General features: G+C 35.9%; 1 protein-coding gene and 1 long non-coding RNA gene across 2 annotated transcripts in view; one reads left to right on the top strand and one right to left on the bottom strand.

Annotated features, from left to right (window-relative positions):
* The window catches only part of LOC109094670 (NACHT, LRR and PYD domains-containing protein 3-like), a 392,152-nt gene that overhangs the window by 234,299 nt on the left and 143,134 nt on the right, over positions 1 to 14,719 (top strand). The gene's annotated exons all lie outside the window — the stretch shown is intronic.
* Positions 454 to 12,389, bottom strand: LOC109062819. Its single transcript, XR_006154360.1, has 3 exons — positions 12,067 to 12,389; positions 6,861 to 6,967; positions 454 to 859 (listed from the first exon to the last, which is right to left on the bottom strand). It is a non-coding gene; the product is annotated as an uncharacterized LOC109062819 (long non-coding RNA).

Consider the following 14,719-nt stretch of genomic DNA (forward strand, 5'->3'; position numbering starts at 1 on the left):
TATTATCATTTCACTTGATGATGTTGATACAGCAGCAAGAATGCAGTAATCAGTTATGAGAGATTATAAATACATCATGTACAAAAAAGGATGATATTAAAGTCTAATCAAATTTAGAATTTTAAAATGTTTAGTTATTTTCATAACTGATGTTGTAAAATCAATTCAAATGTTATATTGTAAATGTAGTACTTTAAAGAAAAACATGTTCTATTTTTTGGATCAATGTATTGGAAAATACTTTTCTAAGGTATTTTTATGCCCTTACCTTTTAAAGGTTTAAATTAAATTTTAATCAATTGATTCTGCCGCATGCTTTGCACATACTCTGTGGTAAAAGAATGGCAACTTGGGCTTTGGTTTTGATATATATCTTTCTATTTATACATTTAATATTAGTTTACACACCATACCCTTTGCTCTGTACCTGATATATCAGCAGATCCTGTGAATTCCATAGAAGATTGGTTGTATAATCAGAAATATCTATACTGAGGAGTTCCCACTCTCCCTGGGCCTGAAATAACTCCTTTGACTCAAGGAGAAGGCTTTCATTATTAGAGATTGGATTAATTTCAAGCTCCTCCTCTAGAAAATATAAATAAATGATCCACATCATTATAAATTCAATCAGTTCTTTTTTTATTAAACTTGTTTCGTTTGTCTGTCCTGGATTGTAGATTTACTTGTATGAACTGCAGAGTGAAGTGTTATTTTGCAGATTTGGGTGTCAAAGGGAAATCTGTAAAGGTCCATTTTACAAGCAGTGGTCAGAGCTAAAATGTCAACTGAAACTGACATTTCCCACCAGATTAACTGCACATATGGAGACTCCTTTGTTCCAAACTCTGTCTTGATGCTAAACAACAAAAACAACAAAATGAAATATTGATTAATACAAGGGACATAATTAGAAAGACAAATGTATTAAATTGTACAGACTACTGAAAATTACTTTTTATATTTATTAGTGCATCTGAAAAAAAAAAAAAAAAAGCCTACTGTTGTTTGCTTCCAGATGTCACGATGTACAAATGCATGATTTATTGCAGGTGTTGTGGGAAAATGTTATGATCTCTAGCTGGAGTGCCCATGAGCTCCTCTAGAGGGCACTCCATCCCATACCTTTGCCATTCACTCTACCCATTTCCCTTCAGGAGGACTATTTAAGTTGTACCCAGGGGGCAAGGAAGTCGACCGGAAGTTGAAGTCGGCCGCGTGCCGCCATCTTGTAGCAGAACTTCACTTGCGTTAGCATCCCATTGACTCCCATTCATTTTTGCGTCACTTTGACAGCGAATAACTTTACATCTGAGGCGTTTAAAGACTCAATTTATCCATTATTTATTTCTAAAGATACACGACAATGTATAAAGGGCTCCATTACCTTCTATGTTACATTATGGCCCCGTAGAAACAGTTTTTGTAAAAATAGGCTAACGATTGCGTCATAACCACTCGACTCTCTGTCGCACAGTAGAGAAATTACCGTACAGACAGGAGGAGAAGCTCGCAGTCAATCGGGTAGACGTCAAGATATATGGCGTACTGGCGTTACATTTTAAAATACCATACAAAATAATTAATCGGAATACTTACTCCTGCTCACTCACGCCAAAAGAACTCCCCGCTCAAACTCGCCGTCTCTGCAAGATTAACGATGGCAGTTTGCACGCACAGCTACTAGAAGGTTTACATCTGTCAGACAGGTTGCTGACGTCATCAAGCTTAGTTTGAGTCTGCGCGTCAGAAACGGAAGTTCTAAAAATCGCTAAAAACGGGCTTCACTTGTCTCAATTGAGTTCCAATGGGGTCGCTGTGTCCATTTCTTTTACTGTCTATGGTTGTACCCTTTTACCCCCTCTTTGCTATGTATTGAATGTGTGTTCGTATGTTTCTAGTCATCCGTTGTTCCTGTGTTTCCTTGTTTTTTTCTTAGTTTTGCCTTGCCTTCAGGTTTTTTTTTTTATTTTTTACCTTGGACTGTTTACTAGTGGTGGCAAGATGAAGCCTCATGAAGCATTGAAAATTTTTAGCCAAGTGGTTCACAAAAGGGTTCATTTCTCGAGGCTTCATTTGCTCACGATACCACCTGGTGGCTAAAGAGTGTAAAACAAGCAGATATATTACAAATGACCTGGACCCGTTTCAATAATGAGATTCAACCAACTCTGTGTTAAAACTTGAACTCTGAGTTGACTTACTGTGAGATGGGAAAGTCTAAGTTTTCAGGTTTAGAACAGCTGAATTGTGTAAGTTCAGTCAACTCTGAGTAGGTTGACTCTGAGTTTAGCTTGTGCACCATGACTATGAAAAGCCATGATCAATGGAGCTCCGAAATTACGATTCACCATGGTAACAGCTCCCGCCAAAAAGACGTCTGCATATTTCAGACTCAATACAAGTTTAATTCTTATCACTGTTATAATATCACAGGTGGAAACTGGCAGAACGGTAGGTTATTGAACTAATAGGCTTTTCATTTTCATGGTATCTCATGGGCAAATGTATATATACAGTACACTCTTAAACCTTGCTGTAGAAAAATGGCCAAATTCTGACAGCAACATACCACTTTCTATAAAAACTGTAATATACTATAGAAAACAATGCATTCTGGGTAATATTGGTCATTTTCGAGAAGGCAACCTACAGGAATATACTGTGAATTAACAGAGCTCAAAGTAGGTACCCATATTTACTATTCCTTACATTAGTTTACTTGACCGAGTGAATGAAAGGAAGTGAGTGAATTCAGACACTGATGAACACATGATGATAACAAGCAGAATCACTGAAGGACAGAGAAACAAGAACAGAAAAAAGAGAAACAAGCAGACACACGAACTAACTTACAGCTTCAGATTTAAGACCCTTTCATACTGAGTGTGAAAAAAGTTTAGTTGTATTGACAATTACAACAGTTTTATTGAAAATAATCAAGTTTGTAGTTACCGTTATGGAGGTCATTGTTTGCTTTAGCTGTGCCCTCAAACCTTGACACTTACTATGAGACATTTTCTGTCTGCTGTAACTGTGTATTCAAAAATAAAATTTCTTAGGGTAAGATGAAATGGGTCAGATGATATTGGTTACATTATGATGATGCCAGAATTATGGTGGACTCATCTGAATCTATGATCTCAATGTTTAATTCAGTTACATGGGCATTTCATCTGTTTTTAAGTCTATTGATTACAATAGCTTTGTGATTTTGTTGTATAAAACTGAACATTGTTACACTAATCATTCATTTACAAGACTTAAAAAAAAAAAAAAAAAAAAAACCTCCAGCATCACTAAGATACTCACAGACATCAACAATCAGCACAGGAATCACAACAATGGTGATAGAAGTTTCATGCTGCAATGCATGCTGTGTTCCAGCATAAAATTAAAAACTCCCAGCATGCACTACAGCGAGAATAAATTATGCAGCTGAATGATCTTACGATTTTCTTTATTTGCTTTTATTGTTTTGCTGATATTTTTGTTGTGATATTTTTTGTAGCCTGTTTTGATATATTAAAAGTTTCTCTTTCTTTTTTTTATCGCTACCATTGTTGAGATTCATATGCTGATTTTTGATGTCTGCATGCTTCTCAGTGTTGTGTTTTTTTTTTTTGCCCAATATGTTCAAAAATCCTTAATTATATCTGATTGATGCAGTATATGCAGTAAAGTTTTATAGTGGCAGTAATATGAAATTTAACTATTAATATTTAGTACATTTATTAAGGCATTAAACACAAGTGAATCAAACAGCTACATGATGAGCAGTTCATCATCAATAAAAAAAACAGAATTCATTGATCATCTGTACAAATGTGCTTTGTAAACAAACAGAACAACCAGAGAAACAACTGATATTAAAACAGTCAAGGGTCAGGAGCCCAACTGAAGCAAACACTGACCACCAAAATGGCAATTCAGACCAAACATTTTCAATAAAACAGAGACATCTGAACCTCATAATTCTCAGTAAGAGCTTCTGTAGACATATGACAGAAATAAAGTCAAACTGGTTAGTAATAAGTGTAATGTGTAATGTCTGGAAGTCAGTTGTGGTTCTTGTGTTTCTGCTCGTCTCTTTTTTTAGTGTTCTGTTCTTGTTCCTCTTTACTTCAGTGATTCTCTTTTTTAACAGCAGGTGTTCATCACTAATACTCAACAATCACATACATATTCACTTAATTATCTCACTTCAACCCTGTGTCTGTGTTACTTTTTCTCTTTGTAGTGTGGATACTACAGGATTTTCCTGTAGGTGTTGAAAGGGTTAAATGTGAAAGATAAAAAGATACACCTACAAAATTTATTTTAACAGTAATAAATGGTAAATTAATTTTATGGCAAACAAACTGTAAAACAGTAATACACTGGCAACACTGTTGCCAGTATTTTCCTGTAAAATCAAGTAAAAGCAGCAATGCACTGTGAAACCTAACAGCAATTTGAACTCAGTAAAAGGAGAGTAAATGCTGAAATTAATTATCTTTCTATGTGTTTTCACACACAAGGATATAGGAGAGATCTGTTAGTGTTGAATGTTCTGTTGGTATTTAAAGAGTTTCTGTTTGTCTGAGGTTTGTGAGGTTACCGTTTTGCTGAAGAGTAGAGCCTGTGCTTCAGTTCAGGAGAAGCTAAAAAAAGCACTGATAATATGATTCATGTTGCTTTATTTAAATGGAGTGTCTGTGTAGTTTTTGATGCAGTGAAAATGTTTTAGCTACCTCAAATCACACATGCATGGGTGCTTAGGTTAACTAGCTGTTATCTGCAAGAATTTTAATTTTGGTATTTTAATGGTTGTGTTTCATTCAGTTATTTTTACCTTAAGATATATTATTTTTAAGTAGACTCAAGTGAAATATGTTCAAAGTATTAATATGTTCATGTTAAAAATATTAGTTTATAAACTGAATTTGCAGTTGGCTAATTTAAGGAAGTCGGTTTCTAGAAATGAAGAGTTTTAATTTAATCCATGGTACCTTTACAGTAAAATAATGTAGACTACAGTAAACAACTACACGATTAACAGTTAATTACTGGCAACGGTGTTGCCAGTATTTTACCATTAGTTTACAATGCAAGGTTTTAGTGTAGATGTTTGACCTACAGTAACTAGCTGGCAACAGTGTTGCCAATATATTACTGTAAAAATGCCTGGTAAGGTCTAACAGTGTAGTCAACATTTGAAGTGGATCAAAACCTTTCATCAAAGTTGTCCTAAAACCCAAACAATAAACAGTTCTTGTCTTAGGACAACTTTGATGAACTTTTATGATCCACTTCAAATGTTGACTACTGTATATATAAAATAATAATAATAATAATAATTTAAGTGCATTTTTCTTATTTTACAAATGATCTGCCAATAGTGTAAGAAAAATGCGGCAGTGGCTATTTGCACTAAGTGTAATTAACATACTTTCTTAGTGGTAGATCCTGTTTACAGTAGGCTAAGTGAAAATAGCTCTAGATGCTATTTACACTTAGTGAAAATCGTGATGTATTCTATTTACCATGTAAAAGTAGCAGTTCTTTGCAATAGGCTAAGTGTAAATAATAGTTAGATGCTATTTATACTTTATACTGGCAGATACATACTAGGCCTATTTGCACCTCGGTATTGTTGTACATTAACAGGATGCAATAATAACAGATTATAAATTATTATATTTCTTAAAATTATGAATAATTTTTCATTATTAAACACTCTTTAGGCACTTTACTTACATCTTTAGAACATTTTAGTAGATTTGCACTTAGTAATAGACACTCAGAATAATCTTGTTTTCCATTTGCATTAAGATTTTATTACCACACTGGCATATAGTTTTACTTAAGTAAAATGCACTTAATTTAGATCCCCCCAGGAAACAAGACTAAATATCTTATATAATTTTCCTATATAGACATTTTTTATAGAGATTTTTTTAATATATATATTTGTACTTGAAATAAGAAAAAAATACTTCATAAGAAAAGCATTTTTACAGCGTGCATGAATAAATGAAGTATTTAAACATTGCTTGCGCTTTAAAAAGGGGGAAGAGACCGAAAGAAACTCTGGGTTTACTGAAGAAAACCTGCTCCAAACCGGGTTAGGCTCATAGAGTAAGGTACCATGGCAACTGACTCGGAGTATAAGTTACCTCTCTTTCAGAAACGGGCTTGACTTACCCTGCTTTCTCCGGTTTGACAAACCTTCCATTCTGAAACAGAAAACCCAGAGTTTCCCTCATTTCAAGGTTAACATACTCAGAGTTTTCACTTAACCTCCTTTTTGAAATGGGCCCCTGATGTGTCATTTTAAGTTGTTGTGTTTCTCTTTATTCTGTTCTTCTTGTTTAAAAAAAAAATCACCTTCACTGATTCTACCTTTTAACATCACTGTTCATCACCAATGTTCTGTCACTTAATTAAGCACTTATTTATCTAATTAACTGCAACACTGCTTTAGTGTTACTTTTTAACGCTCTGTAAAATAGAGCCATGACACCCAGCAGTTTTAAAATTTAACAGCATGGAATTTGTTGTGTGGAAAAAAAGAGGAGGAGGAAGAAGAAGAAGAAGAGTTCAAAGGTACATTTAGGAATCAATTTCAGATCTGACTCTATCAATTCCAGAACCACGAATCAGAGCTGATTTTACAAACAGCCCTACTGATTAACCCTGTAAAACTGAAAAACAGATCAGATATATGCAGTAAACAAAGCCAATGTGGCTTTTATTTTCTTATACTACTCCCCCTTCTTTTACTCATCATTTTCCATCCTCTCAGTACTAAACCCTCTTAATGAAAATAAATAGATAAATAAAATAAAATAAATAATAATACAGAAGTCATTTTATACCTTTCTTTGACAAGAATGTCTGGCGTCCAAAGCTTATCTTTTTTCACTGGTATTGTTTGAATTCCACAAAAGTCTTCGAACCACCAGAACAGGTCATTAAACCAAACCTGCAAAGTTATTAATATCAGAGTTATTATAAAAGGATCAATCCATCTCAAGAGGTCAGTAAAAATTGTAGGTGGTTGGATACTGTACCATTTTTAATGTTATAATTTTTTAAACATTATCTGTATGTATTGGTATTGCAAAACCACTAGTTGTTTAACTTTTGTATTACTTGGTTTAACCACAGCAGCAGTCTTTGTGTCGACCCAAAAAACATTTTTGTTATACAGGTTATTCCCAGCTAATGATTTTGGATTGCTAGAACAAAGGATTGTTTTTGGTTAGCCTAGCAAGTTTTCTTAGCGGAAACAGAATGTTAGTTTTTGGTTTGTAGAATGTTATTTTAATGTTCCCAGAATGTTATTTAAGGTTTGTTTTGGGTTAGCCAGGAAACTTTTCTTAACAGAAATAGAACCTTAGTTCCCTTTTGAAAGAGTCTCTCAACGTTGCATACAGCGTAAGCTTGACACTATGGGTAAACACCTTTCTCCTTTAAATACTGAAGCCCTTTTGTGTTACAATATATTCAGTTCCTGAAATATTTGGTTCCACTGGGTGGCGCTTACGTGAATATTCATCAGGATACCCCATTGTGGGCGGGGCTATCAAGCATGGGCGAGTGGAACAGAAATTATTAGCGTGAGCGCCTCAGATCGCGTTTGGATTTATGGATTATTTCAAGCAGGTAATAAAGTTGAACAAAGTTAAGCTAAAACTACTCATATGATTGTTCACATTTTGTAAATAATAAATCGTTTCTGTAAAGTGTTTCTCAGTACTCTGTTTACCTGAACCATAATTCATCAATATCAGAACTGATCACTATTTAGCTGGCGTTGGAATACAATACAAGCATTTCTCCGAATTTATCCCAGACTACTTGTTGACATTTTATAACAGTAAAACGGTATGTTTCTCATGAATGACTGAGATTAAGCTTTTTAAATGTTTAAATAAATATATACAAATATGTACTTGTGTTTTTATTCTGTGTCCCAATGTTGTCTGTATAAAAAAAAAATAATAATAATAAAATAAAAAACCCGGATTCCATACAATTGACTCTTATGTTCTCAGATAATTTGGTAATCTGTTATTGAAACACCATATTTATACCTGTAGATGAATCCAGAGGCATAAGATGTGCTGGTGGGGTCAGTTAATGAGAATGACCACTGGACTCTTCTGGTTTGTTCCTTTTTTCCCATCCATCCCTCTCTACAAAGGCTTAAATCTGAGTCATTAATTCATGACCACATCTTGACAGATGATATGTCCCAAGGAAAGTAGAATTTTGTATTTAAACTCATTTGGTGAAAGCCGAGCCAAACTGCTTCACTGCAAATAGGTTGTAAGGTAAGGAAAAATGTTTCTCAAAATTTGGTCTGATTGTTTTTATGAATATTCTTTTTTTATATACCAAAGTGATTTTATGGCCAGCAAAGTCACTCCAACCGCAAAGTGGCAATGTCACGCATGGGACTTCATGTGGTATATTTGTCTGCAAGGTACAGATACTGTTTCTCTGCTAAATTTGACTAGAAATAACAATTTTGATTTGCTTTGTCAATGTTCTTTGTAGTTTGCAGAAGCAGTTCTAAATGGAGGCAGTTTGGAGTTTCACTGTACTGATGCAGACATTGGTGTGATGCGGCAAAACATAGGCCTGTGTGTGCTACAGCAGACAGGTGGTTTTTTTTTTCTTTTCTTAAAACAACTAAATTCTGGTGATGTGCATCATTACACCAATACCTTAATGCCTTTGTTCCACAGAAGACCTGTCTGATCTAAGCTCGTCATGTGGGGACAAATATCCTCACACTCAGGACAACACTGGCTCTTTTAACATGTCATTTAAGTTTTTTTTTTTTTTCAAACTTTGCTAGTTTACATTTTCATAATGCTGTTACTCTCTTTTTCAGATTGAATGTGAGAGTTGCTATGGTTGGTACCACTGGGAATGTGTAAACCAGCCAAACGTGAAAGCGGTTTTTATTTGCCATGAGTGCAGAGGCCCTTAATTTGCTACGTCTATGAAAAGCATGTCATTGCACTGTCCGAAATTTGGCTGTGTGCCCAATAAACACAAAATAAACCAATTTTCTATAGTTGTCCATGTTTCATTACAACTTGCATTTACCTTTGGAATGGCACCCATATTTTGAATTATGGCATAAAACATAAAAGTGGGCTCTTTCTTGTTTCTCTTCTTGATTTTTGTTCAATGCACAGAGCTTACCATCAAGGAACATCTCTTACAGACTACTGGAAAATATTTTTCAACCATAAGTTCCTATATATGGGATAATATTTAGGCTACATTTTCGTTTGAAATTAGTGCTACTTTCATGGAGCAAATCCTAACCTATAATGTAATTTAGTAAACATTTTGGCACAAAAATTGCCTGTTACTAATGAGGTTAGAAAAGGGAAATATTACTACAGCAGAAAAAGCAAATAATAACTACTATTAAAACTACTTATTGGACTAATATAAGTATAAAAGTACTTATAAAACTAACTATAACATTACATTAACACCAGTGCTTTTTTGTGTTCACTTAAGAGAAGGATGATGTAAATGGATTAGCTGTAATTTCTACTGTTATAAAATGTCAACAAGCAGTCTGGGATAAATTCTGAGAAATAGTCTTGTATTGTATTCCAACGCTACTTAAATAGTGATCAGTATATGATGACGATGAAGTATGGTTCAGGTAAACAGAGTACTGAGAAACACTTTACAGCAATGATTAATTATTTACAAAATGTGAACAATCATATGAGTAGTTTAAGCTTAACTTCGTTCAACTTTATTACCTGCTTGAAATAATCCATAAAACCAAACGCGGTCTGAGGCACTCACGCTAATAACTTCTGTTCCACTCATCCGTGCTTGATAGCCCCGCCCACGATGGGGTATCCTGATGAATATTCACATAAGCGCCACCCAGTGGAACCAAATATTTCAGGAAATGAATATATTGTAACACCAGTCCTAGTCCTAGTTCTAGTCAAGTCATGTTTATTCACGTCTTGTTTTTGTCTGATTGCCTGTTTCGTGATCACCTGCCTGTCTTGGATTTCTCTCTCGTCTTGTTGTTTGGACTCTGTTTGTTCCTTGCTTGGATTATTGCCTGTTTGTGGACTACCCGTTTGCTTCTCCCTCTGGATTACATTCACTGTCGTTTGAGCCACGTCTGTTTATCGAAGTACTCTTTTGTCTTGCCCTCAATATACCTGTGTGCCATTGTCTGACCCTAGCCTATTTTATGACCATGTGTTTTTAAAAAAAAGCTTTGCAGATGGATCCACACGCCTCTCATCTCGTTTGCTCCGTAAAAGTTAGAAATAGCCTATATAATATACAACCTAATAGCCTAAGAATGGCCTAACCATTAGGGTATATTCTGTTACTGTTAAGTTATTTTAAGGTTATTTAAAAATATCTGCAACATTGTCGGAATATTTTATGATTGCTAAATGATAATTTAAAAGTAACATTTAGGGAACATTCTGCATACGTTAATTTTAGGTTGTTTATTTTCTGAAATTGAGTACGCGTGTTTATGGAAATCTCAGTATCTCAGCTCAAGATGACCTTAGCTCCTTGAAACAAAAACTCATTTTTAGAGCAGTGTTTCTCAACTTAGATCCTGGGGACCCACCACCCAGAATGTTTTAGACGTCTCTAATTAAAACACCTGATTCAGTTCATCAGCTTGTTTGTGTTTTAAATAGGAAGACATAATATATTCTCTGAGGTGGATCCAGTGGAATGGAGTTGAGAAACACTGTTCTATAGAGCACATTATATTTTGTACATTCATGCTTCTTAGACATGCCTGGATGTGTAAGCAGCACACACACATATTACTGCTTTTACACTGCCAGTATTTGTAACATGCAGCTGAACCACAGTGTGCACCATATACAGAATACAGTACAGTACATGATGCAATGGATGCTGGGAGCCATAGATGAGTTAGGATGCATTTACACTTGGCTTAAACATGTGATCACCATGATCAGATCAAGCAAATCAGATCATCAGTCAAACGACATGTTTACACTTGGCAACATCTACTGACTTCCCTCTGGATAACCAATCAGATCTGTCAAGTTAAGTCACCATTATTTATACAGTGCTTTTTACAATGCAAATTGTGTCAAAGCAGCTTTACAGTATTTAACGGAAATAGTGTGTGGAAATAGTGTGCCATTCACCTCTGGCCAGACGAAACCAGCAGTTTAATTCTAGGCTGCAAAAAAGTCAGATTGTGCAGAGGACTCATCTGGTTCCTGTAGTCTTGTCCTGATGGCTGTCTACAGTAGGTGACAAGGTCTTCGGATAGGATCAGTCTCTGGGGCTGTCTGCAGAGAATGGCCCTGGTGCAAAGTCGACCGGAAGTGGTTGGTTTTCCTTTGAAAACCATTTTCAGTCATGGGACATTTTACAAATCAAAGATTTAAGTGTACAAATCTCCCTAGCGCTCCACAGCTTGGCTTTCTTCATCTCTCTTCTGACCAGATACAGGTCACATGCTAATGCCAAGTGTAAACGCTGCCTTATATTATGGTGGCTCCCAGCATGCATTGCATAATTAAGCATTTCACCACTGTTGAGATTTATACACTGATTCTTGTTGTACTGTATCTGTGTGATAGGTAGATAAATAGGTAGATAAACAAATGAATGAATGAATGAATGAATGAATGAATGAATGAATGTATGAATGAATGAATGTATTGCATGAATGGTAATAGTAGTTTGTGAATGTGTTTAAAAAATACTACAATTGCACTATTTAATTATTTTGAATAACACAACACATGTTTGTGCAGTGATAAACCTTGGGATACTTGATAATTATGTTAAAATATGTCTTTTTTGTCCCAAGGATCATACTAAGAACCATCCTGAGCTGAGATATTAAGATCAAAGATCCATTGGTCAAGCAAACATTGAACTACTTGTGATGGATCAACAAGAGTAAAATCACTGATATTCAAACAAATTGTATGGTCATATCCAACAAAGTTTTGTAAACTAAGTAACACTTTGTGAAATAAGAGCAAAATAGGTTCATAAATCACTTACAGTTATCATTTTGACCTGTGTTGTGATGCTCTGGGCTTTTTCATTCTGTAGAGAAATTGTTTAATGATGATAATACAAATGTTTGACATTACAATCTGTATGAGAAGATCAATCATGCTGGACTCATACCACATCTATGATGGAGGTCACATATAGGTCCACATAAACAGAGGTAGTAGGGCTCCAATATACAGGCCGCATGTCTGTCTTCAGAATGTTATTTTTGTCGAAGCCAAGGTGTTCAAAAATTTTCTTGTAAGCTGAAGAATAATCAGCATAACTGCAGTTTTCAGCATCAGACACCCACTCTGTGAAGAAGAGACTTTCTGTTACATACCAGAATATATTCCCTAAGCAACCAGTAAGCGCTTTTCACTGTAGTGAATTTTGCTTAATCCTCTCTGATTACACATGTAATCAGAGTTGTTTCAATTAAATATACTTGTCAGCTTTACCTGGCATGTGTTGTTCTGTCAACATAACACTGAAATAGAAAATTGTGATAAACACAATGCAAGATGCCCTTTATGCACATCAAGGTTCAAAGTTTATTATAAGCCCAGAGGGCGATTATTGGTTCAGCATAAAATTTGTAAACATCACACAAAACACACAAACAATGCAATATGATATCAATCATATTTGGACTGATGTCCAAGAGCAACATTGATTAATGCTGGTGTGTTTTTTCTTTCTTTCACAGCCTGTATTTATTATTATTTTTCATTTAAGTTAATTAAGATGCACTTATAAAAAATGCTGCTTGTTCAATTTGCAGTTCACTTAAAATGTGAAATTTTAGTTTACTAAATTCATTTATATTGGGGCTACATGAATCATGTTGAGCATTAACTGAAACTACATGAGTACAATCTTAGTTCTCAGCATGCAAAGAAAACACAAAATTGGGAGATTTGATGTTAAAAATTAAGTGTTGTTTTATGTGTTTTGAGTAAAGGAACGTCTGTTGTTGTTTAACCTGTTAACCTGATGACCTACACTCAAAAAAAAAAAAAAATAGATTTTAGTTGTTTGCTCAGTTAACTTAAATAAAATAAGCTAAAAAAAAAATCTTTAGTTTTTTATTCAGTTGTCCTTTGCATTACATTTACATTTACATTTAATCATTTAGCAGACGCTTTTATCCAAAGCGACTTACAAATGAGAACAGTACAAAACAATCAGATCAACGAGAAAACAACAACGGTATACAAGTGCTATGACAAGTCTCAGTTAGTCTAGTACAGAACACGTAGCCAGGGTTTTTTTTTTTTTTTTAATATTATAGACAAGAAAAAGAAAAAGGTAAGTACTAGTATTAGTTGGTTAAGTGCAGGCGAAAAAGATGAGTCTTTAGATGTTTTTTGAAAATGAGTAAAGACTCAGCTGTTCGAATTGAGATCGGGAGGTCATTCCACCAGCTGGGAGCAGTCCAGGAAAAAGTCCGTCTGAGTGATTTTGAACCTCTTTGGGATGCCACCACAATGCGTCGTTCACTTGCAGAGCGCAAACTTCTGGAGGGTGCATAAGATTGAACCAGTGAGTTTAGGTAAGTTGGCGCCGTGCCAGTGGTCGTTTTGTAGGCAAGCATCAGTACCTTGAATTTGATGCGAGCGGCTACTGGTAGCCAGTGTAACCTGATGAGGAGAGGAGTAACATGGGCTGTTTTTGGCTCATTGAAGACAACCCTCGCTGCTGCATTCTGGATCAGTTGTAGAGGCTTGATAGTACATGCAGGAAGGCCCGCCAGGAGAGCATTGCAATAGTCCCAGTCTGGAGAGAACAAGAGCTTGGACAAGAAGTTGGGTGGCTTGCTCTGACAGGAAGGGTCTAATCTTCCTAATGTTGAATAAGGCAAATCTACAGGACCGGGTCGTTGTAGCAATATGGTCTGTGAAGCTTAACTGATGATCCATCACAACCCCTAGGTTTCTGGCTATCCTGGAAGGAGTTATGGTTGACGAACCCAGCTGTATAGAGAAGTTGTGATGAAATGATGGGTTAGCTGGAACCACCAGCACCATCTTAGTAAGGTTGAGCTGAAGGTGATGGTCATTCATCCAGCTAGAAATGTCACTCAGACAGGCTGAAATGCGAGCAACTACCGTCGGGTCGTCTGGTTGGAATGAGAAGTAGAGTTGAGTGTCATCAGCAAAGCAGTGATAGGAAAAGCCATGCTTCTGAATGACAGATCCTAATGACGTCATGTAGATGGAGAAGAGAAGCGGTCCAAGTACTGAGCCTCGAGGAACCCCAGTAGCAAGTTGTTGTGACTTAGAAACTTCACCCCTCCAAGACACCATGAAGGATCTATCAGAAAGGTAGGAGTTAAGCCATTGGAGTGCGGTTCCAGAGATGCCCATCTTTCTGAGGGGGGACAGGAGAATCTGGTGATTAACGGTGTCAAAAGCAGCAGACAGGTCCAGCAAAATGAGTACTGAGGATTTTGAAGCTGCTCTTGCCAGTCGCAGGGCTTCAGTAACCGAGAGCAGGGCAGTCTCAGTTGAGTGGCCACTTTTGAAGCCAGATTGGTTGCTGTCCAGGAGGTTGTTCTGTACAAGAAACACAGAGAGCTGGTTGAACACAGCTCGTTCGAGTGTCTTTGCAATGAATGGAAGAAGGGATACCGGTCTGTAGTTTTCTAGAAGTGCTG

The sequence above is a fragment of the Cyprinus carpio genome, chromosome B3 (assembly GCF_018340385.1).
Source record: "Cyprinus carpio isolate SPL01 chromosome B3, ASM1834038v1, whole genome shotgun sequence".
NCBI classification, from domain to species: Eukaryota; Metazoa; Chordata; class Actinopteri; order Cypriniformes; family Cyprinidae; genus Cyprinus; species Cyprinus carpio.